At 35.9% G+C, this 24,985-nt stretch overlaps 1 protein-coding gene and 1 pseudogene across 1 annotated transcript in view; one reads left to right on the forward strand and one right to left on the reverse strand.

Annotated features, from left to right (window-relative positions):
- DACH2 (dachshund family transcription factor 2) overlaps positions 1–24,985 on the reverse strand; it is a 927,084-nt gene that overhangs the window by 341,717 nt on the left and 560,382 nt on the right. The gene's annotated exons all lie outside the window — the stretch shown is intronic.
- On the forward strand, positions 16,092–22,665 carry LOC113931156 (annotated as a pseudogene).

A 24,985-nucleotide genomic window follows, 5' to 3' on the forward strand; every position in this document is an offset into this window, starting at 1 on the left:
TTTGAATTCTCAACCTAACCTTACACCTAAGGGAGGTAGAAAAAGAACAGCAAATGAAGCCTAAAGCCAGCAGAAAGAAAGAAATAGTGAAGACTAGAACAAAAATAAATGATATAGAAACAACAACAATAAAAAGAGAGTAGAACGGATCAATGAAACCAGGACCTGGTTCCTTGAAGAATTGATAAAATGATAAACTTCTAGTCATATTTTTCAAAAAGAAAAGAGATAGGACCCAAATAAATAAAATCACGAATGAAAGAGGAGAGATAACAACCAACACCACAGAAGTACAAACAATTATAAGAGAACATTATGAAAAATTATATGCCAAAAAAACTGGGTAATCAGGAAGAAATGGATAAACTACTAAAAAACATATCAAATATCAAAAATGGAACAGGAATGGGGTGCTTGGGTGGCTCAGTTGGTTAAGCATCTGATTTTTGGCTCAGATTATGATCCCAGAGTCCTGGGATCAAGCCAAATATCGGGCTCCCTGCTTGGTGGGGAGCCTGCTTCTCCTTCTCCCTCTCCTGCTCTCCCTGCTTGTGCTTTATCTCTCTTTCTCTATCAAATAAATAAATAAAAAATTTTAAAAAAATGGAACAAGAAGAAATAGAAAACTTGAACCTACTGATAACCAGCAAAGATTCATTCAGTAATCAAAACTCTCCCAAAAAAAGGGTCGAGGGCCAGATCGATTCCCAGGGGAATTCTACCAAACATTTAAAGATTGTATTTATTTGTTTATTTATTTATTTATTTATTTATTTATTACAATTTTATTTATTTATTTATTTGAGAGAGAGAATCAGAGAGAAAGAGAGAGAGAAGGCATAAGAGAGGGGAGGGTCAGAGGGAGAAGCAGACACCCCACTGAGCAGGGAGCCCTACTTGGGACTTAATCCTGGGACTCCAGGATCATGACCTGAACCAAAGGCAGTTGTCCAACCAACTGAGCTACCCAGGTGCCCCTCATTTATTCACTCATGCATTCATTCATTCATTCATTTGAAAGAGAAAGCAGGGGCAAGGGCAGAGGAGGAAGGAGAAGGAGAATCCCAAGCCAACTCCCTGCTGAGCACAAAGCCCAACACTGAGATCTGACCGGAGCTGAAAGCAAGAGTCAGACACTAAACCAACTGAGCCATCCAGGTGCCCAAGTTCTGCTGAACATTTAAAGGAGATTTAATACTTATTCTTCTCAAACTGTTAGAAAAATAGAAATGGAAGGAGAACTTTCAAACTCATTCTACAGGGTCAGCATTACCTTGATGTCAGAACAAGACAGACCCCACTAAAAAAAAGAATAACAGGCCAATATCCTTCATCAACATGGATGCAAAAATTCTCTACAAAATACTAACAAACTGAATCCACAGTACATTAAAAGAATCATTCACCACAATCAAGTGGGATTTTAAATGGGCTGCAAAGGTGGTTTAATATTCACAAATCAACATGATACACCACATTAATAAAAGAAAGGATAAGAATCATATGATCCTCTCAGTAGATGCAGAAAAAGCATTTGACAAAGTACAGCATCCATTCTTGATAAAAACCTTCAATGATGAGATAGAGGGAACATACTTCATCATAAAGGCCATATATGAAAAACCCACAGATAATATCATCCTCAATGAAAAATCAGCTTTTCCTCTATAGTCAGGAGCAATACAGGGATGTCCATTCTCACCACTGTTATTTAACATAGTATTGTAAGTCCTAGCCTCAGCAATCAGACAACTAATATAAATAAAGGGCAGACAAAGCAGCTAGAAGAAGTCAAACTTTCACTATTTGCAAAAAACATGATACTCTATGTAGAAAACCTGAAAGACACCACCAAAAATGATTCCTAGAAGTGATACATAAATTCAGTAAGATTTCAGGAAACAAAATCAGAAAGAAATGTGTTGCATTTCTATACAGCAATAATGAAGCAGGAGAAAGAGAAATCAAGGAGTTGATCCCATTTGCAATTGTATCAAAAACCGTAAGATACCTAGGAATAAACTTAATCAAATTGTTAAATATCTGTACTCTGAAAACTATAGAACACTTATAAAAGAAATTGAAGATGACACAATAAAATGGAAAAACATTCCATGCTCATGGATTGGAAGAACAATATTGTTAAAATGCCTCTACTGACCAAAGCAATCTACATATTTAATCAATCTTTATCAAAATATGACCACTTATGAAAGAAATTGAAGATAACACAATAAAAAAGAAAAACTTTCTATGCTCATGGATTAGAAGAACAAATATTGTTAAAATGCTTCTACTGACCAAAGCAATCTACACATTTAATCAATCCTTATCAAAATATGACCAGTTTTATTTCCACAGACCTACAACAAACAATCCTAAAATTTGTATGTAACCAGAAAAGATCCTGAATAGCCAGAGGAATGTTGAAAAAGAAAACCAAAGCTGGTGGCATCATAATGCCAGACTTCAAGCTATATTACAATGCTGTAGTCATCAAGAAAGTATGGTACTGGCAAAAAATAGACACATAGATCAATGGAACAGAATAGAGAACTCAGAAATGGACCCTCAAGTCTATGGTCAACTCAGCTTTGAAAAAGCAAGAAAGAATATCCAATGGAAAAAACACAGTCTCTTCAAAAAATGCTGTTTGGGAAATTGCACTACCACACGCAGAAGAATGAAACTGGACCATTTTCTTACACCATACCCAAAAATAAGCTCAAAATGGATGAAAGACCTAAATGTGAGGCAAGAATCCTTAAAAATCCTAGAGGTGAACACAGGCAGCAACCTCTGTGACCTCGGCCACAGCAAATTTTTCTAGACACATCTCCGAAGGCAAGAGAAACAAAGGCAAAAATGAACTATTGGGACTTCATCAAGATAAAAATCCTTTGCACAGCAAAGGAAAGAGTTGACAAAACCAAAAGACAACCAACAGAATGCGAGAAGATATTTGCAAATGTCTTGTCAAATAAAGGGCTAGTGGGGCACCTGGCTGGCTCAGTTGGTTAAGCGACAGCCTTCGGCTCAGGTCATGATCCTGGAGTCCCAGGATCAAGTCCCGCATCGGGCTCCCTGCTCAGTGGGGAGTCTGTTTCTCCCTCTGACCCTCTTCCCTCTCGTGCTCTCTCTCTCTCATTCTCTCTCTCTCTCAAATAAATAAATAAAATCTTTGAAAAAAAAGGGCTAGTACCCAAAATCTATAAAGACCTTGTCAAACTCAAGACCAGCTCCCCCGCAAAAAAAAAAAAAAAAAAAAATCCAGTAAAGAAATGGGCAAAAGACATGAACAGACATTTCTCCAAGGAAGACATACAAATGGCCAATAGACACACAAAAAAATGTTCCACACCATTTGGCATCAGGGAAATACAAATCAAAACCACAATGAGATACCACCTCACACTTCAGCATTGGCCATAGCAACTTCTTATTAGTGTGTCTCATGAGGCAAGGAAAACAAAAGCAAAAATGAACTATGGGACTTCATCAAGATAAGAAGCTTCTGCACAGCAAAGGAAACAATCAACAAAAGGGTAGCCTATGGAACAGGAGAAGATATTTGCCAATGACAAATCTAATGAAGGGTTAGTATTCAAAATCTATAACTTGTCAAACTCAATGCCCAAAAAACAAATAATCCACTTAAGAAATGGGTAGAAGACATGAAAAGGCATTTTTCAAAGAAGGCATACAGATGGCTAACAGACACATGAAAAAATGCTAAACATTACTCATCATCAGGAAATGCAAATCAAAACTACAATGAGGTATCACCTCACACCTGTCAGAATGGCTAAAATTAACAACACAGGGAACAACAGATGTTGGCAAAGATGTGGAGAAAGGGGAATCCTCTTACACTGTTGGTGGGAATGCAAACTGGTGCAGCCACTCTGGGAAAGAGTATGGAGGTTCCTCAAAAAGTTAGAAATAGAACTAACATAGGATCTAGCAATTGTACTACTAGGTATTTACCCAAAGAATAAAAAAATACTGATTCAAAGGGATGTATGCACCCCAATGTTTATTGTAGTATTATCAACAATGGCCTAATTATGGAAAGAGCTCAGATTTCCATCAACTGATGAATGATAAAGAAGATGTGGTATATATATTTGATGGAATATTACACAACCATAAAAAGGAAATCTTGACATTTGCTACAACATGGATCAAGCAAGAGAGTATTATGCTAAGCGAAAAAGTCAGTCAGAAAAAGACAGATACCATATGATTTCACTCATATGTGGAATTTAAGAAAGAAACAGATGAACATTGTGGGAAAAAAAGAGAGAGGCAAGCCATAAAATAGATTCTTAACTATAGAAAAGAAACTGAGGGTTGCTGGAGGGGAGGTGGGTAGAGGGATGGGCTAAATGGATGATGGGTATTAAGGAGGGCACTTGTTGAAATAAGCACTGTGTGTTACGTGTAAATTATGAATCTCTGAATTGTACTCCTGAAACTAATATTACACTTATGCTAACTTACTGGAATTTAAATAAAAACTTGAAGCTGCAAAGTAAAAAAAGTTGAAACTTTTATACACACACACACACACACACACACACACACACACACCACATTCAAAAACTGAAATATAAAAGTGACAGAAGTAATAGTCAGTCATTGCCAAATAGAAATAAGAGATAAGCAGATCAAACAGAAATAGAAAGGTCAGAGTTAAATAATGCCACACCTGACAAGGAAGTAGTAGAAAAGACCCTGAAGGCCTTCCATCTAAGGGATACAGACTTTTTTTTTTTACTAGAAATAAATTAAGATTATTCTAAGGAAACTTACTGAAGGACAATGTTTATAATTTAGCTGATAAATGAGCACAAAATATCTATATTAAGAGTTAAAAGGCTTTTGTAATATTTCATTATATATACATGGTACATCTTCCTTACCCATTCATCTATCAGTGGACATGGGTTGCTTCTACATCCTGACTATTATAAATAATGCTGCAATAAACATAGAGGTGCATATACCTTCTTGAATTAGTGTTTTCATTTTCTTTGGGTAAATGTTAGATCATATGTATTTCTATTTTTATTTTTTGAGAAACATCCATATTGATTTCCACAGTGACTATACCAACTTACATTCCTACCAATATTGCATGAGGATTCCTTTTTCACCACATTCTCTCCCACACTTGTTACTTCTTGTGCTTTTTTATTTTAGCCATTCTGACAAGTGTAAGGTGATATCTCATTGTGGTTTTGATTTGTATTTCCTTGATGATCAGGCATGTTGAACATCTTTTCATGCCAACACCTTGATTTTTTTATTTCTAGCCTCCAGAACTGTGAGATAATAAATTTTTGTTGTTTAAGCTTCTTAATCTGTAGTACTTTGTTATGGCAGCTATAACAAACTAACATAGACTTTGGTACCAGGTCATGGGGCTCTGCTGTAACAAATATACAAAAATGTGGAAGTCGCTTTGGAATTAGGTAATTAGTAGAGGCTGAAAGAATTTTAAAGCACATACTAGAAAAAGCCTGGGTTGTGATGAAGGGACTGTTGGTTGAAATTTGGTTGTTAAAGGCGATTCAGGTAAGAGCTCAAAAAGAAAAGAGGATAGCTATAAAGAAATATCCTACCATATTTGAGAGTACAGTTTGTCATACCGAATATTGTTAGGAATATGGGTGTTAAAGGTGCTTCTGGTAAGGTCACAGATGAATATGAGGAAAATGTTATTGGAAATGGGAGGAATTGTGATCCTTGTTATAGAGTGACAGAGAAATTGTGTGAATTGAGGTCTATTGGATGGAAAGTAGAACTTTGTTAAGCAATGAACTTGGGTATTTAGTTGAGATTTCTAAACAGAAGTGCTACGATGGCAGCCTGGTTTCTCCTTGCTGCTTATAGAAAAATGAGAGATGGCAGAGGTAACTAAAGGTGGAATTATTGAGTAAATAGGAACCAAAACTTGAAGATCTGGAAAATTCTCAGCCTATCCAGATAGTATGCTCTGGAAACAAGGCCAATGGTACTAATGGACAACTGTTTGCTAAAGAGAAAAGCTATGAGTCATGGATACAATACACCATCTTAGCATAAGAAGGAATAGAGATTTGGTTATACAGAAAAGATGTGGAGGACCATTTTGCTTGATGGCTTGAAGTCATGAATTGTAAGAGTGGCTAACAAAGTTTTTGAGAATGTTATACCATAATAAACAAAGCCAGCCTGAATTGAAGAAAACAGAGATGGAACAAAATGAAGGAAGAATGACTCTGAGGACAGAGTCATAGATGCAGAGTCTGGTGAGGCTGCCAATGCCACCTGATTCCAGGGGGGTACAGGCTGAGGGGGTGAAGCCACTATCCAGGAACAAGGGGCGGGCTTGCCACCAAGTGGGCCCAGAAGACAGAGCTTGGAGCAAAAAAAGGATGATTTTTAAGCCTTAAAATCTAATTAAATTTCTCCCATTAAGTTTCTGACTTGCTTAAAACCCCATTGACCCTTTTCTTCCTTCTGATATCTCCCTTTTAGAATGGGGATATTTACCCTGTTCCACCATTATATTACAGCAACAGATAACGTCTGGTTTCACAGGGTCATAGATGAATAGGAATTTTGCCTTAGGATGAATCATTCCCAGATCTCACCCTTAAGCCAGTTTAGATGGGGTTTAGATAAGTATTTAGAGTTACAGTTGATGCTGAAATGTGTTAAGGCTCTGGGGGCGGTTGGGATGGGGTAAATGCACTTTCCATGTGAGAAGGATATGAATTTAGGAGGGCAGAAGGTGGAGCGCTATGGGTTGAATTGTGCCCACCCTCAAATTCATATGTTGAAGTCCTAATCTTCAGTACTTTAAAATATGACCTCATTTGGAGATGTGGTCTTTATAGATGTAATCAAGTTTAAATGAGGTCAATTATGGTGTGTTCTAACACAATATGACTGGTATCCTTACAAAAGGGGAAAATTTGGCCACAGGGGAATGCATAAAGGTAAGAAAATGTGAAGAGACATATAGAGAAGATTGTCTATAAGCCAAGAAGACAGGCATGGAAAAAAATCATTTCCTCATAGCCTTCAAAAGGAAAGAACTGTGCTGACACCTGGATTTTAGACTTCCAGCCACCAGAACTGTGAACAAATTAATTTCTGTTGTTAAACCCAAGTAGTTTGTGGTACTTTGTTGTAACCACCCTAGCCAATTAATACGGTTAGTTGATCCTTGAACAACATGGGTTTGGACTGTGTGGGTTCACTTACACATGGATTTCTTTAGATAAATACAGTACAGTACCATACTTCCTTCCTTAATAATATTTTCTTTTCTCTAGCTTTCTTTATTGTAAAAATATAGTATACAACACTTATACAAAATGTGTTAATCAACTGTTTATTGGTAGGCTTCTCATCAATAGTACACTATTAATAGTTAAGTTTTGGGGGAGTCAAATCTTGTGACTTTGGATAAAGTGAAGATTTCTTAGATAAAGTGAAAAAAACATAATTAAAAATTTATAGGTTGGGTTTCACCAAAATTTAAAACTTTGGTTCTTATAAAGCACCATTAAAATATGAAAAGATAATTCAAAAACTGAAAGAAAACATTTGAAAATGACATATCTGATAAAGGAATTATATAAAGAACACATAAACTGAATAATGAGAAAAAAATAACCCAATAAGAAATGACAAAAGCTCTAGAAGAGAGTTCACCAAAGACATAAAGATGGCAAATAAGCACATAAAAAAGATGCTCAGCATTCTTAGTCATTCAGAAAATGCAAATTAACAACTAGAAAACAAATCACACTCATTGGAATGCCCAAAATAATTATTTTTTTAAAAACTAACAGTATCAAATTCTGTCAAGGATATGAATCAAGTGGAGCTCTCACTCATTGTTAATGGGGATTTAAAATGATACAACTACTAATGAAAACAGTTTGGCATTGTCTAATAAAATTAAATATCCATTCACCATTTAATTCAGAATCTTACTGATGGGTGTTTTTCTAAATTGTACAAGGATAATCACACAAAAACTTGTACAAAGATGTTTATAGAAAATTTATTCATAGTTTGCAAAAACTAGAAACAACAGATATCCTTCAGTTTGTGAGTAGATATAAGTGCCATGTCCATAAAATGGAATACTACACAGCAATAAAAAAGAAACAACTACTGATAAAGACAACATTGATGAATATAAAGAAGCCACAAATTAGCTACATATAACATATATTTCTGTTTATATAACATTCCTGAATGGGTAAAACCATAGGTACAGAAGAACAGATCAGTAATTGCTAAGAGTGAGTGGAGCGATTGTTCACAAAGGGGCAAGAATGAACTTTATGAGTGATGGAAATTTTCTACATGTTCATTTTTGTGATGATGGCTACATAACTGCATACATGTTAAAATTTGTAGAACTGTATACTCTAAATGGTGAATTTACTATATGTAAACTATACTTCAATAATCCTGACTTAAAAAAATATATATAGTGCAGGCTCCAAAATAGGCTCTCAAATAATACATACCTGGGTATGAAGCCAACTTTTGGCATTCAACAAGTGTGTGACTTTGGAAAACTTACTTTAGTTTAACCATGGTTTCTTCCACCATAAACAATATAATAAGGAGGTTGGAATGAATATGAGTAATGAGATAAATATAAAATTTTAATACAATGCAATATACAATAAACACTAACTTATTGACAGTTACATTTGTGTTTGCAACAATGTCTACAACTGTACTGTATGATGTAGTTTCTAATTAGTTTCTCAGTTGTTTTGCCACATTTCAAGTGCTCAATAGCCACACACGACTAGTGGTTATTGGCCAGCACATATATAGAACATCTCCATCAACAACAACAACAAAAAAAAGCTCCAGTGTAAAATGCTGGGCTGGAATAATATTTGACAATAATAAGTATGCTTGTTGAACAGTGTAAAAGTTGAAATCAAAGCAACATTTTTCTTTCTTGTAACCAACTGTACACTTTTTTAACAACATACCACAGAATTCTGGATAAATTTTAGTATATGTTTTGTTAGGTGTTTTCAGATTTCTTAAGCCAATATTTGTCTCAATAGAAAGCCAGGAAACATTTCTCTAATATCTAAAAATTTCCTCAAATTTTAGGAATAAAAAGTATGTTTTGGGTGTATTATATTCTTTGATAAGACTTTCAAAACTATATAGAGAATACCATCTTTGCATTTTCTCATAATGGTATACTTTTATTTTTCCATCTATCTATAAATCACCTTTTTACAAATATGATTCAAAGCAGATACTTATATTCATATTTTTTCCAGATGCAGACAGCTTTAATTCCATGTTTAGGAAAACAGCAAGCTTAAGATCGCAGAAAATAAATTTATTTTAAAATAAAGATATAAATAAATAAATAAATAATCAAGAAAAATTAACTTTTAAAATACACAAATATATATGCTATATATACAATTTTATATAGAGAGAGACACATATATGGACATATATATATACATATATTTTATATATACACACAAATATATAGTTATATATAATACAATATATATATATTATATATGTATTGTATATATACAATTTTATTAACTGTGTATATACTTTAACTGTGTATATAAATAATACATGTACACATATATAAATATTCTCACTAAGTTCCTTTTAATGTCATTATCAAAAGTGTTACTGAACAAAAGAAACACATGGAAGAAGAGGTTATAGAATAAATAAAGAGGAGGAAAAAATGGAAAAAATAGCAAGACAAAGGGTGACCAGGGATGTTCATAACAGTAAGACAGCAGGGTCCTATAATTTTATTGATACAAAAGAACCATCACCGAACTCAAAGGAAGCAAGGGTAAAAATGAACTATTGGGACTTCATCAATATAAAATGCTTCTGCACAGCAAAGTAACAGTCAACAAAACCAAAAGACAACCGACGGAATGGGAGAAGATATTTGCAAATGACATATCAGATAAAGGGCTAGTATCCAAAATCTATAAAGAACTTACCAAACTCAACACCCAAAGAACAAATGATCCAATCAAGAAATGTGTGCAGAAGACATGAACAGACATTTCTGCAAAGAAGACATCCAAGTGGCCAACAGACACGTGAAAAAGTGTTCAACATCACTCAGCATCAGGGAAATCCAAATCTAAACTTCAGTAAGATATCACCTCACACTGGTCATAATGGCTAAAATTAACAAGTCAGGAAACGACAGATGCTGGTAAGGATGTGGAGAAAGGGGAACCCTCCTATACTGTTGGTGGAATGCAAGATGGTGCAGCCACTCTGGAAAACAGTAGGGAGGTTCCTCAAAAAGTTAAAAATAGAGCTACCCTACAACCCAGCAATTGCACTACTGGGTATTTACCTCAAAGATACAAAGGTAGTGATCCCAAGGGGCACATGCACCCCAATGTTTATAGCAACAATGTCCACAATAGCCAAACTATGGCAAGAGCCTAGATGTCCATCAACAGATGAATGGATAAAGAAGATGTGGCATATATATACAATGGAATATTATGCAGCAATCAAAAAATTGAAATCTTACCATTTGCAATGATGTGGATGGAACTAGAGGGTATTATGCTAAGCGTAATAAGTCAATCAGCAAAAGACAAATATATGATCTCACTGATATGAGGAATTTGAGAAACAAGACAGAAGATTATAGGGGAAGGGAGGGAAAAATGAAACAAGATGAAACCAGAGAGGGAGACAAACCATGAGGGACTCTTAATCTCAGGAAACAAACCGAGGGTTGCTGGAGTGGAGGGGTGTGTGGAAGGGATAGGGTGGCTAGGGGATAGACAATGGGGAGAGTATGTGCTATGGTGAGAACTGTGAATTGTGTAAGACTGATGAATCACAGATCTGTACCCCTGAAACAAATAATACATTATATGTTAATAAAAAAATTAAAAAAGAATACTTAGAAAATAGTAATGATGAGAACATCATGTTTTACAATCTTAAGTATGAAATCAATGTAATCAGAAGCATATTTGTAACATTAAATGCATTTTTAAAGAAAAAAAAAAGAACCAGTGCACATTTTATTCCACCCATTCATTTTGAAATAAGCATTGGGTCTCTAGATGTTAATATTTCTCTTGCTTCAATTTGTCCTCTATATTAAGTGCTTGTTCAAAAGACAAAAAAAAAAAAAATCTATCCTTGAGCTTGAAAAACAGGAACATCAGTAACAAAAACAGTACACTGTCTTAAGGAAATAAGCTATCTTTCGCATTTGAAAGAACTTAATATGATGATCTTCAATAATAAAAGGAAACTGTATTGTATTTTGCAGTAAAAATAACAAAACTAGAGGTGCCTGGGTGGTGCAGTCAGTTAAACGTTTGACTCTTGGTTTGGCTCAGGTCATGATCTCAGGGTCATGAGATTGAACCCTGTGTCAGGCTCTGCACTGAGCATGGAGTCTGTTTGAGATTCTCTCTCCCTCTCTGCCCCTCCCAATCATGTCCTCTCTCTCTCTCTTTCTCTCTCTCTCTCTCTCTCAAATAAATCAATAAGTCTTTTTAAAAAATAACTAATCTATTATGAAGAGCTCCGGCCAGAAATCATGGAACCTGGACAATTACTATCTGCTCTTGTTTTTTGTTTGTTTGTTTTGTCAGGATTTTTTTAATTGAGGAGAGAAGTCTGTATCATAACTTCCAATGGCATTCATTCACAGATGACTACATTTTGCCCTGCATTCCTGTATTTTCTATTTTGTCAATATAAATAGAAGGCAAAAATGTCTGCTATCACTTGACACACTACTATTCATTACACTGAAAAGTAAATGAGAAATATTTCATCTTCAGAGCATTATTATATGACATTAAGATTTAATAACAATATTAAAGTCACATTACAGGTCTTTAATGTAGAAAAGCCCTGTAATGGAAGTAATGTAGAAATAATATATTGTGTGCTTTACTTTAATGCAGTAATAATGGTGTCTAGTTAAATAAAAATATGCTTTAAAATAAACATTTGAGCTATAAAATTTTAAGAGTTTGCAAACATTATTAGAAGCAAATTAAATAAATTTTAAAACCTTAAACTGTAAAGCATATGGTTGTGAATTTACTTGTGCTTCATAGTAATATCTTAGTATGTATTTCCTTTCTCCCTTAGGACTACTATAAGAAATCAGTAGGTTGATGGGTAATCCTAATCAAAGTTCATCAAAACTCAGGGCCTTTGTTACAAGGATAGAAAGAACTATTTACATCTTATAGTATGATTTACCTGTGTGATTAGTGGTATAGAAGTGGTGTACCTAAGAATACAGGGAAAGGCCAAGATACTTACTGTAACAAAATTGATTGTGGTTCCACATAAAACATTGTAAATACATGCCACACTTTCTCTCTCACACAGCACAATGATACCTGGACAGAATGTATGATGTAAATATTTGAGAATTTTAAAAAGTATGTCAGCAGGAAGATAGAGAAAGAAGATTACAATTCAAACTCACTACTGATCCAGTAGTAATTTCGAATAATTTTCCCTCCAGCATTTCCCCAGTGGAACTCAACATAACCTGAAACATATAAATGGGCATTGGTGCATCAGAGAGCAAAATAGAAGCCCTCTACTTCTGGATCAAGGAGCAAGAAAGGGAACTCTTACTGTTCAAAGATTATAGAAACACTTGAATTTTTGCTTTTGTGTTTTGTTTATTTTCCTTTCTCCATCCCTCACATCCTAGCTATCACACAATTTGCAGTTTGAAAACAATAGCAAAAAATTTCCCTCCACTTGAACTTAAACACAGGCATGGGAATGGAAATACCCAATATAGTGGAATGACTGTTTCAAGTATCTGTACAAATTACTGAAGAGATGCAAAAACTGGAAATCACAGGAGAGATTAGGAAGAGAGATGAAATCAAGACATTGAGCCTATAAGTTCCTTATGAAACCCCAGTATTAATTCTGAACTATGCATGCATGGAGATCTGGTCTTCACCTGCACACCAAAGACTTTGAGATCTAAACTAAACCACTGCTAAGCAACAGAAAATCCCACCAACACAACTTCATCCTACCAACACAACTAGATAACTATCAAGTCATCCTATATGCCCCAGAAATTGACCTAAAGACTGACATAACAAACTCCACAACCAAAGGGAGAGAAGAGGCCACATAAAAGAAGGCAAGAAGTATGGAGACATGATTTAGGGGAGAAATGGACTGCAGCTGATCTGTAAGGGAGGGAGCTGTGGTCACAAAAATGGCATGAGAGAGAGGAACACACACGAGATTGCAGGAAGAGACTGTTTCCCCAAAGCCATTGATGTGGAAAATGAGAGGGACTGAATTTTGTGAGTTCTTGCAACAATTGGGGATTAAAGCCTAGAATTTTAAAGGTCAGTGGTCTTGGCTGGGATCGAGCCCAGAAGGCACTGTACTGCTCCTTGAGAGAAGTCTGGCAAAAAACCTAGGGACAGCATGGAAACAGTGATCTAAAGAGTGTGGGGAACGCAAAGGGGGAAGATTATTTGCTCCTCAGAGCACATCTCTGAGAGGTAGCATTCACAGAGACACCTCTCCAGGAACAAAGGAGTAGGTGGGGCTCATATCCATCCCCCACCCCTCAGCAGAAACAGAACCACCTATGGGAAGTGGCACAGCATGGACACTGGCTGCTTAACTTAATCACACGAAGCCCCACCCCCTTGTGCTCCTGTGGGACAGCCCTTTTCAAGCATGCTTGCCTCAGCCCCAGTATGGGGGGGTTCCTCTCCCAGAAGATCAGCACAAACCCCTGCTCACTCCATATTTCCAAACCAGAGAGTTTTACAGGGCCTCAGTTCCATTGGAGGTGGTGTCAAGTCTCATTTCACAAGCAGGCCAGAGAACACCTAGTTAAAACTTGCCACATTCAGGCCAGGAACTAAACACTGCACACAGCAGGAAAGGAGAGCTTCTGCAGATGACTGGCCTGAAGGAAAGAGCAGCCAGAACACAACAGGAGAGCATATGCAGCGCACACCAGAGATACTTCCTGAAGTGCCAGGTCCTGAGCAAGATATTACCTCTTTATCATAAGGCCATTATTTCAGGAGCAGGAGATATAACTGGCTTTTCTAACACAGAGAAGAAGGCAGAGACATAGACAAATGGGAAAACAAAGGATTTGATCCCAAATGAAAGAAAAAGATAAAGCCATAACCAGAGATCTCAGTGAAGCAGATATATGTAACAGGCCTGAAGGAGAATTTAAAAGAGTTGTCATAAGGATACTCACTGGAATTGAGAAAAGAATAGACTTTAAAACAAATATTTAACCAGAGACAAAGAAGGCCACTGTATACTAATAAAGGAGACAATCCAACAAGAAGTTATAACAGTTGTAAATATTTATGTAACCAACCTGGAACACCCAAATATATAAAACAATAACAAACATAAAGGAATTAATGGATGATAACACAATAGTAGTAGGGGACTTTAACACCCCACTTACATCAATCACAGATCATCTAAACAGAAAATAAACAACAAAACAATGGCTTTGAATGACTCACTGGACCAGATGGTCTTAACAGATACATTCAGAACATTCCACCCTAAAACAGCAAAATACACATTCTTTTTGAGTACACATGGAACAATCTCCTGAAGAGATCACATAAGAGGTCACAAAACAGGCCTCAACAAATATAAAAAGATTGAATTCATACCATGTACCTCTTCTGACCACCATGCTATGAAACTTGAAGTCAACCACGAGAAAAAATCCGGAAAGACCACAAATACATGGAGACTAAACAACATGTTACTAAACAATGAATGGCTCAACCAGGAAATCAAAGAAGAAATTAAAAAAAAAAATACATGGAAACAAATGTAAATGAAAACACAATGGTCCAAAAGCTTGGGGTGCAGTAAAATGGTCCTAAGAGGGACATATAGCAATACAGATCTACCTCAAGAGGCAAAAAAAATTTCAAAACACAAACTAAACTTATACATAAAGGAACTAGAAAATGAACAACAAATGAAGTCTAAAGCCAGCAGAAGGAAGGAAATAATAAAGATTTGAGCAGAAATAAATTATATAGAAACTAAAAAAACAATAGAACAGATTAATGAAACCAAGAGCTGGTTCTTTGAAAAAAAAATCAATAAAATTGATAAACCTCTAGCCAGACTTATCAAAAAGAAAAGGTGAAGAACCCAAACAAATAAAATAAAAAATAAGAGGAAAATAACAACCAAAACCTCAAAAATACAAATAATTTTAAGAGGATATTATGGGCCCTCTCTCTTAGGTTGGGGTTACATGGTGGTGATTGCAAAATGAGCTTCAGAGAGGCTGCTACAGGCAGAACAGCCAGAGACCTGTGGGCTGTCTGCAAGCCTTGCACTCCCTCAATGAGCTGGAGAAACCCTGTTGTATCAGAATAAGATGGACAGTAGCTTTGATTGTGATTGTTGTGATTGTGTTGAGCTGGAGCCACCTGATCACTACAGAAGACATCTTGTGTTAACCATCAGCCACCAGAGCTTTTTGTTGAAATATATAACAACAAAGAAAGAAAAGTTGCAAAACAGAAATAGTGCTTACAGAACCTTATAATGATGCTGCTCAGGACAAGTCCAACATTAAATGTATCAGCACTGTGAGGAGAATGTTCATTGAAGACTGTTATGTGCATATTTATTCACATTTTTGTGGAATGTTAAATCATTTAGCACAGCAAATCTGAATGCATAACATGCCATTTCATTCTGTTTGAATTTCTTGAGTGTTTTCTTTAAATGTCTGCAGAGTTGCTGTCCCTTTCTTGATCTATGAGTACAGCAATCTTTTTAACTCTCAATATGAGGAGAGCTTTGTGAGCTTTAAATCTAAGGGGAACCCAATGGGCCTGGTGGCATATGCAATGAACATCAAGAAATCATCATGCTGTGGAAGCAAAATTATTTTTCTTTTACTTTTTTGAAAGATCTTTCCTTTTCATGTCAGTTTTATTCCTTGTTTACACAAGCTCAATTAAAAAAGAAAAGGCAATAGTAAAGTTTCCAAAATGGCAGATAAATTTGAAAGTCTCATAAATATTCATGGTTTTGATCTGGGCTCTAGGTATATGGACTTAAAACCACTGGGTTATGGAGGCAATGGATTTTGTGTGTGTGTGTGCTATCGACAATTACATTGACAAAAAAGTAGCCATCAAGCCTTCCAGGACAGACAGAAACTAAAAGAATGTGATCACCAAACCAAACCTACAAGAAATATTGAAAGGGGTCCTCTAAGCAAAGAGAGAGCCTAAAAGTAACATAGACCAGAAAGGAATAGAGACAACATAGAGTAACAGTCACCTTACAGGCAATACAATGGCACTACATTCTTATCTTTCAATAGTTATCATACTTAAAGCGTCTATCCAACAAGAAGATCTAACAATTGTAAATATTTATTCCCCTAACATGGGAGCAGCCAATTACCAAAACCAATTAATAACAAAGTTAAAGAAACTCACTGGTAATGATAATAATAGTAGGGAACTTTAGGAGACTTTTTTTTTTTTAAGATTTTATTTACTTGAGAGAGAGAGAGAGAATGAGAGAGAGCACGAGAGGGAAGATAGTCAGAGGGAGAAGCAGACTCCCTGCTGAGCAGGGAGCCCGATATGGGACTCGATCCTGGGACTCCAGGACCATGACCTGAGCCGAAGGCAGTCGCTTAACCAACTGAGCCACCCAGGCGCCCCCAATAGTAGGGAACTTTAACACCCACTCTCACTGAAATGGACAGATCATCTAAGCAAAAAATCAACAAGGAAATAGAGACTTTAAATGACACACTGAACAAAATGGACTTCACAGATATATTCAGAACATTCCATCCCATAGCAACAGAATACACATTCTTCTCTAGTGCCCATGGAGCATTCTCCAGAATAGATCACACCATAGGTCACAAATCAGGTCTCAACCAGTACCAAAAGATTGGGATCATTCCCTGCATATTTTTGGACCACAATGCTTTGAAACTGGAATTCAATCACAAGAGGAAATTTGGAAAGAACTCAAGTACATGGAGGCTAAAAAACATCCTACTAAAGAATGAATGGGTCAACCAGGAAATTAAAGAAGAATTTAAAAAAATCATGGAAAAAAATGAAAATGAGAATGCCATTGTTGAAAATCCTTGGGATGCAGCAAAGTCAGTCCTAAGAAGAAAGTATATAACAATACAAGCCTTTCTCAAGAAACAAGAAAGTTCTCAAATACACAACCTAACCTACTCCTAAAGGAGCTGGAGAAAGAACAACAACAACAAAAAAGCCTAAACGCAGCAGGAAAAGAGAAAAAATAAAAAACACAACAGAAATCAATGAAATAGAAACCAAAAGAACTGTAGAACAGATCAATGAAACTAGGAGCTAGTTCTTGGAAAGAATTAGTAAAATTGATAAACCCTTGTCCATACTTATCAAAAAAGAGAGAGAGAGAGAGAGAAAGGACCCAAATAAATAAAATCATGAATGAAAGAGGAGAGATCACAACCAACACTGAAGAAATACAAACAATTATAAGGACATATTATAAGCAACTATATGCCAACAAATTAGATGATCTGGAAGAAATGGATGCATTCCTAGAGATGTATAAACTCCCAAAACTGAATCAGGAAGAAATAGAAAACCTGAACAGGTCCATAAACTGCAAGGAAATTGAAGCAGTAATCAAACATCTCCCAAGAAACAAGAGCCCGGGGCCAGATGGCTTCCCAGGGGAATTTTACCAAACATTTAAAGAAGAATTAATACCTATTCTTCTGAAACTGTTCCAAAAAAAAAAAAAAAGAAAAAGAAATGGAAGAAAAACTTCCAAACTCATTTTATGAAGCCAGCATTAGCTTGTTCCCCAAACCAGGCAAAGACCCCAACAAAAAGAATTACAGACCAATATCCATGATGAAAATGGATGCAAAAATTCTCACCAAAATACTAGCCAATAAGATCCAACAGTACATTAAAAGGATTATTCACCACGACCACGTGAGAGTCATTCCTGTCCTGCAAGGGTGGTTCAACATTTGCAAGTGAATCAACACATTACATCACATTAATAAAAGAAAGGACAAGAACCATATGATCCTATCAATAGATGCAGAAAAAGCATTTGACAAAGTACAGCATCCTTTCTTGATTAAAATTCTTCACAGGGTAGGGATAGAGGGTACATACCTCAATATCATGAAAGTCATCTATGAAAAACCCATAGCGAATATCATTCTCAATGGGGAAAAACTGAGAGCTTTCCCCCTAAGTCAGGAACATGGCAGGGATGTCTACTATCATCACTGCTGTTTAACATAGTACTAGAACTCCTAGCCTCAGCAATCAGACAACAAAAAGAAATAAAAGGCATCCAAATTGGCAAAGAAGAAGTCAAACTCTCACTCTTTGCAGATGATATGATACTTTATGTGGAAAACCCAAAACACTCCACCCCAAAACTGTTACAACTCATACAGGAACTCAGTAAAGTGCAGGATATAAAATCAGTGCTCAGAAGTCAGTTGCATTTCTATACACCAACAACGACACAGAAGAAAGAGAAATTAAGGAGTTGATCCCATTTACAGTTTCACCCAAAACTATAAGATACCTGGGAATAAATCTAACCAAAGAGGCAAAGAACCTGTACTCAGAAAACTATAGAACTATCATGAACGAAATTAAGGAAGACACAAAGAAATGGAAAAAACATTCCATGCTCATGGATTGGAAGTACAAATATTGTTAAAATATCTATGCTACCTAGAGCAATCTACACATTTAATGCAATCCTTATCAAAATACCATTAACTTTTTTCACAGAAATGGAACAAATAATCCTAAAATTTGTATGGAAGCAGAAAAGACCCAGAATAGACACAGCAATGTTGAAAAAGAAAAGCAAAGCTGGTGGCATCACAATTCCAGACTTTAAGCTCTACTACAAAGCTGTAATCATCAAGACAGTATGGTAGTGGCACAAAAACAGACAGGTAGAACAACGGAACAGAATAGAGAAACCAGAAATGGACCCTCAACTCTATGGTCAACTAATCTTTGACAGAGCACAAAAGATTATCCAGTGGAAAAAAGGACAGTCTTTTCAACAAATGGCGTTGGAAAAATTGGACAGCCACATGCAGAAGAATGAAACTGGACCATTTCCTTACACCACACACAAAAATAGGTTCAAAATGGATGAAAGATCTAAATGTGAGACAGGAATCCATCAAAGTCCTTGAGGAAAACACAGGCAGCAACCTCTTTGACCTCAGCCGCAGCAACTTCTCCCTAGACACTTTGCCAAAGTCAAGGGAAGCAAGGGTAAAAATGAACTATTGGGATTTCATCAAGATAAAAATCTTTTGCACAGCAAAGGAAACAGTCAACAAAACCAAAAGACAGGGCGCCTGGGTGGTTCAGATGGTTAAGCTTCTGCCTTTGGCTCAGGTCATGATCCCAGGGTCCTGGGATCGAGTCCCACATCAGGCTCCCTGCAGGAAGCCTACTTCTCCCTCTGCCTCTCTGTCTCTGTCTCTGTCTCTCATGAATAAATAAAATCTTAAAAAAAAAAGACAACTGATAGAATGGGAGAAGATATTTGCAAAGGACATATCAGATAAAGGGTTAGTATCCAAAATCTATAAAGAACTTATCAATCTCAACACCCAAGGAACAAATAATCCAATCAAGAAATGCGCAGAAGACATGAACAGACATTTCTTCAAATGGCCAAGAGACACATGAAAATGTGTGCAACATCTTTAGGCATCAGAGAAATACAAATCAAAACCACAATGAGATACCACCTCACACTAGTCAGAATGGCTAAAATTAACATTTCAGGAAACAACAGATGTTGATGAGGATGTGAAGAAAGGGGAACACTCCTACACTTATGGTGGAAATGCGAACTGGTGCAGCCACACTGGAAAACATTATGGAGGTTCCTCAGAAAGTTGAAAATAGAGCTACCCTATAACCCAGCAATTGCACTACTGGGTATTTACCCCAAAGATACAAATGTAGGGATCCGAAGGGGCACATGTACCCCAATGTTTATAGCAGCAATGTCCACAATAGCCACAATATGGAAAGAGCCCAGATGTCCATCGACAGACTAATGGATAAAGAAGAGGTGGTATATATACATAATGGAATATTATGCAGCCATCAAAAATTGAAATCTTGCCATTTGCAACGGTGTGGATGGAACTAGTGGGTATTATGCTAAGTAAAAGAAGTCAATCAGAGAAAGACAATTATCATCTGATCCCACTGATATGTGGAATTTGAGAAACAAGGCAGAAGATTATAGGGGAAGAGAGGAAAAAATGAAACAAGATGAAATCACAGAGGGAAACAAACCATGAGAGACTCTTAATCTCAGGAAACAAACTGAGGGTTGCTGGAGTGGATTGGGGAAAAGGGATGGATTGGCTGGGTAATGGACACTGAGGAGGGTATGTGCTATGGTAAGCACTGTGAATTGTGTAAGACTGATGAATCACACATCTGTACCCCTGAAACAAAGAATACATATGTTAATGAAAAAGAAAAAAGAAAAAAGAAGAAAATCGTCCTACTGATCCCCAGATTGCCTAACATGCTCTATGTGAAATCAAAATTATTAGAAGACTTAACCATAATAACATTATGTGTTTGAAATTCTTGGGCCCAGTGGAAGCCAGTTAACAGATGATGCAGGTTTTCCTACCGAACTGAATAGTGTTTATGTTGTTCAGGAGTATATTGAAACAGATTTGTCTAATGTGCTGGAGCAGGGCCCTTTACTGGAAGAGCATGCCAGACTTTTCATGTATCAGCTGTTATGTGGTCTCAGTTATATTCATTCTGCAAATGTACAGCACAGAGATCTCAAACCAGCTAAACTTATTGTTAATAGTGAAGACTTGGTACTGAAGATAGGTGACTTTGGTCTTGAATGGACCATGGATCTCTATTATTCCTATAAGGGTCATCTTTCTGAAGGGCTGATTACCCAAAAGCATAGGTCTCCAAATCTATTACTTTCTCCTAATAATTGTATTAAAGCTATCAATATGTGGGCTGCAGGCTCCATCTTTGCTGAAATGCTGACTGTTAAAACCCTCTTTGCAGGTGAACATGAACAGATGCAGCTGATTTTAGAATCTATTCCTGTTGTATGTGAGGTAGATAGATAATCAGGAGATTCTCAGTGTAATTCTAGTTCACATTAGAAATGATGTGACTAAGCCACACAAACCTTTAACTCAAGGTCAAGAAGCACTGGATTTCCTGGAACAAATTTGTCAAGAAATTAGTCAAGAAGCACTGGATTTCCTGGAACAAATTTTGACATTTAGCCCCATAGATCAGTTGACAGGGGAAGCACTTTCTCATCCTTACATGAGCCTATTTTCTTTTCCAATGGATGAGCCAATTTCAAGTCATCCTTTTCATATTAAAGATGAAGTCAATGATATTTTGCTTATGGATGAAACTCATGGTCATATTTATAACTGGGAAATGTACCATGATTGTCAATTTTCAGAATATGATTGGCCTATACATAACAGCTTAGATATTGATGAAGTTCAGCTTGACCCAAGAGCTCTGTCTGATGTCACTGATAAAGAAGTACAAGTCAATCCTCAAAAATATTTGGAGGGAGATCATGAAAAGTATTTGACAGATCCTGCTTTTGATACCAATTACTCTACTGAGCCTTGTTGGCAGTACCCAGATCGTCATGAAAACAAATATTGTGATCTGGAGTGTAGCCATATTTGTAACCACAAAACAAGGTCATTATCATATTTAGATAACAGTTTTCAGAGATACTGAAATTAACCATTATTATGAACCCAAACTTATTAGGTATCTTTCCAATCGGAAATAACAAAGCAAAGAAAAATCTGATAAGTAAAGCAAGACAAAATGTGAAAGGAATGGATTGGTTAGAGTCAAGATAGCTGCAAAGGAAGCATCACAGCAAATGGCTGAAAAAGAAAGGGAGAAAGAATCAGGGATTTGACTTTGATTCTTTTATTGCAGGAACTATTCAACTTAATTCACAACATGACCCCACTGATGCTGTTGATAAATTAAAAGACTTGAATAACTCAGTGTCCCAATTAGAATTGAAAGTTTGATATCAAAGTCAGAAAGCTGAGAAAAACAGGAATGCCAAATTTATCTAATTAGAAGCCTTCTACCAATGTTCTTGAGATTTATGGGTGGAGGGGAGGACTGCTTTCTCATAAATCAGTTTTGTTGTGAGGTAAGGAAGAATGCACAGATTGAGAAGGAAAATACTTACACCAATTACATGGAAAAGTTATTTAGTGGGAGAAAAGATGCTGAAATTCTGGAAACTAAGTCAGTAGAGAAGGAGAAGCTTCAAGGGAGAGGAAATGAGGAAGGATGTCTGAACAGTGGGGAGTTCCTTTTTAAAAAGCAGCTTGAATCCATAGGCATCCCACAGTTTCACAGTCCAGTTGGGTCCCCACTTAAGTCAATACAGACCACCTTAACACCTTCTGCTATGAAAACTTCCCTTCAGATTCCTCATGAGACATACATCAGCATTCTGAAACATGTTAACTAAAACACTCAGCAGATAGTACTCTTTGTACTCTTCATGAAATGTGTTTTGTCTTTTTTATTACTACTGGTTAAGTCATTTTTTTACTTGAATCAGATGATGTCATTTAGAAAGGATTTTATTAGTTTTTGGTTTTTAAAATCCAGACTTCTTTTCTACATGTGAGATGGTTTTCATTTTAACTGGCATGTCATTTACAAACAAAAATAAAGAATAGAGCAAAATAATGCAATGCAAGAGGAGACAAAACAAATTTACTAGGATAACATTCTCTTATAGAACAATGATCTGTTTTACAGGAAACAAAAATTTTGCCTTCAAATGTACATAGTGAAACAATATAATTGCATGAAAACATTTATTTTTTTCCTAAAACATTTTTCATTCATGAGTATTTTTAAGTTTTGAATACTGTACATATTTTTCAAAACACACGATAACAGCAGCAACCGAAAATGAATGCTCAATTTGGTAGACATGTGTTAAGCACCTCAAGATAACAAAAGTAAGTGGCAAAACGTATACCACATATAAAGCTTCACATACACACTTTTATTTAACCAGGGTTATTGTAGTACACTATCCTTAATAAGATTCATATGCTGTTTATAAATTCTCTGGTATGCATTTTGTAGACTGAAGTGTTACTACATCGCATTTTATTTATCATAGCAAATCAGTGTATTTTCTATATTTAATTATAAAAGTTAGGTTAGTTTTTGAAAATTATTTGCAAGGACACTTTTCCCATTTGACATTATGCCTTATTGCCCACTTAGCTGAATATATAATATCAGCTCATCCAAAGGCTGTCCACGTACTTAATTTACTTAAGTATTCATTTTAAGTAAAACTATCACTGTGTATAGGAATTTGTATTTTGGAGGTGACTGATCAATCTATAAAGAAACATTAGGAATTATTTTATTATAAAATGCACCTAGAAGACTTACCTGTGTTCATATTTTTAAAAATATGGTAATGTTAGACTTGTGTGCATGAAGGTAAATAAGGTAAAAATTTGTAGTTTAAAAGTTGTACATGATAAGATACATTTTTAATTTACTGTATGTTTTTTAATTTTATTTAAAAACAATTAATTAACATGCAGTGTATTATTAGTTTCAGAGGTAGAGTTTGGTGACTCATCAGTTACATATAACAACCAGGGCTCATTCATCAAGTGTCTTCCTTAATACCTATCACCCAGTTACCCCATCCCCCACCCACTTCCATTCTAGCAATCCTCAGTTTGTTTCCTATACTTAAGAGTCTCTTATGGTTTGTCTCCCTCTTTGATTTCATATTATTTTGTTTTTCCCTCCTTTCCCATATGTTCATCTGTTTTGTTTCTCAAATTCCACATATGAGTGAAATCACAAGATAATTGTCCTTCTCTGACTGTCTTATTTCACTTAGCATAACACCCTCTAGTTGTGCCCACATCATTGCGAATAGTAAGAATTATTTTTTTGATGGGTGAGTAATATCCCATTGTATATATAAACCACATCTTCTTTATCCATTCATCTGTCGATGGATATCTGGGCTCTTTCCATATTGTGGCTATTGTGGACATTGCTGCTATAAACATTGGGGTGCAGGTGTCCCTTTGATTCACTGTTTTTATCCTTTGGATAAATACCTAGTAGTGCAATTGCTGGATCATAGGGTAGCTCTATTTTTAACTTTTTGAGAAATTTCCATACTGTTTTCCAGAGCATCTGTCCCAGTTTGCATTCCCACCAAGAGTGAAAAAGGATTCCCCTTTCTCCACATCGTTGCTGACATCTGTTATTTCCTGACTTGTTAATTTTAGTCATTCTGATCGGTGTGAGGTGGTATCTCATCGTGTTTTTTTATTTTTATTTCCCTGATTCTGAGTGATGTTGACCATTTATTCATGCATCTGTTGGCCATTTTGTGTCTTCTTTGGAGAAATGTCTGTTCATGTTTTCTGCCCATTTATTGACTGGATTATTTGGTTTTGGGGTGTTGAGTTTGATAAGTTTTTTTTTTTTATTGTGGTATTTTTATTTTTATCATTGCTTTATTTTTTTAATTTTTTTATTATTATGTTCAGTTAGCCACTGTATAGTACATCATTAGTTTTTGATGTAGTGTTCAATGATTCATACAGTTTGATAAGTTCTTTATAGATCTTGGATACAAGCCATTTATCTGATAAGATATTGGCAAATATCTTCTCCCATTCTGTAGGTTATGTTTTGGTTTGGTTGACTGTTTCCTTTGCTGTGCAAAAGCCTTATATCTTGATGAAGTCCCAATAGTTTCACTTTTGTTTCCATTGTCTTTGGAGACA

The sequence above is a fragment of the Zalophus californianus genome, chromosome X, assembly GCF_009762305.2.
Source record: "Zalophus californianus isolate mZalCal1 chromosome X, mZalCal1.pri.v2, whole genome shotgun sequence".
Classification (NCBI taxonomy): Eukaryota; Metazoa; Chordata; class Mammalia; order Carnivora; family Otariidae; genus Zalophus; species Zalophus californianus.